We start from the raw sequence: 1,721 nt of genomic DNA, 5'->3' as shown, positions 1-1,721 counted from the left end.
TTTTAAGAGTAAAAGTAAATATATATAAATATATTTTAAGAGTAATAGTATTATTAGTATTATTAATATTTAAAGCGGATTTTCTTATTAAGTAAAGCGCCGCTTTACTTAAGATTTACGTATTACAAAAAGCAGGCAAGCAAGAAAGCAGAGCTACCCGATTTGCTTTTATAATAAGTGGTTACAAGTGCTGCGCTACTATAATTACAAGCTATATATACTTTAAACTTAACCTACTATTAGTCTAAAGGGCCTTAAATTGCTATAATTAGCTTGAATTTGAAGGCCGGTACGTACCTTTGTGGATTGCGGACCTGCCCTAATAGCCCCAACGACTTCAAAATTCGATAGCAGCTTCAAAAGCCCCGAATTCGATAGCAGCTTTAAAAGCCTCGAATTTGGTAGCATTGAAAGCCTTGAATTCAACAGCCTCGAAAGCTTCGAAAGCTTCAAAAGCCTCGAAAGCCTCGAATTCGATAGCAGCTTCGAAAGCCCTCGAATTCAGCAGCCCCAAAAGCCTCAAATTTGACCCGCCCGACTCATCGCTTTGCTTATATTTATGACAAGGGCTTACGTTGTCATAAAACCTACGTAATCAACTTGGGGCGCTCGCTGTCCTTCCGCACGCGAAGACTGACCTTTAATAACCTATAGACTGGTGTGTATCCCTTAATCTCTCTATTCTCGGCGGGGATATCAGTCTTTTAGTTGTGGAAGACGTTTCGGGCTCTTCTCCGATAAAGGTTATAGTGTTTAGCTCTCGAGTTCCAGCCCTTAAAATGGGAGAGGCTGATATTCGGCAGGGATATCGGTCTTTTGGTTGTGGAAGACGTTTCGGGCTCTTCTCTGACGAAGGTTATGGTGTTCGGCTCTCTAGTTCCAGCCCTTAGAATGGGAGAGTCTCTGGTACAGATCCTGATATTCGGCAGGTACCTTTTGTTTTTGTCCCTCAATTGCTTCTCCGTGGGCTCTTAAAATATTATTTAAATATATTTTAAGAGCAAAAATAAATATACAGCCGCAGGTATGGCCAGTCCATCACACACGCCTGGAAAGCCTCAAATTCAGCGGCAGCTTCAACGAGCCTCGAATTCAACAGCCTCGAAAGCTTCAAAAGCTTCAACGAGCCCAAATTCAGTAGCAGCTTCAAAAGACTCGAATTTTGACCCCCCGGCTTGCCGCTTTGCTTACACTTATAACAAGGCCTTACGTTGTCATCAAGCCTAGTAAAAGTTAAATCTAGCGGCGGTTATTTGAGGCGTACTGGGTAACAGAACAACTACAATATCCGATATCAACACGGCAGCCGCTACAGGCCTAGCCGCACAAGTCAAAATCGAGTTAGCAATACCAAGCAACAGCGATAGTTTTCTATATTTGACGACGTTCTATATTTGATAACGTCGGATTTGGTTCAACCAAGCTCTCAGATTTGCTCTCTTATATATATTTTTATAGTATTACTAGACAGTATACTAGAGGTAGTAAGACTAAGTAATAGTAATAGTTTTCTATATTTAATAATATTGGATTTGGTTTAATTAAGCTCTTAGATTTACTTTCTTATATATATATTTTATAGTATTACTAGATAGTATACTAGAGGTAGCAAAACTAAGCAATAATAATAGTTTTCTATATTTAATAATATTAGATTCGGTTTAACTAAGCTCTTAAATTTATTTTCTTATATATAGTAATAGTTTTTTATATCCCTTTAT

This window comes from Metarhizium robertsii (genome assembly GCF_000187425.2).
Source record: "Metarhizium robertsii ARSEF 23 chromosome Unknown MAA_Scf_7, whole genome shotgun sequence".
NCBI classification, from domain to species: Eukaryota; Fungi; Ascomycota; class Sordariomycetes; order Hypocreales; family Clavicipitaceae; genus Metarhizium; species Metarhizium robertsii.
This window is presented reverse-complemented; position numbering follows the sequence as displayed.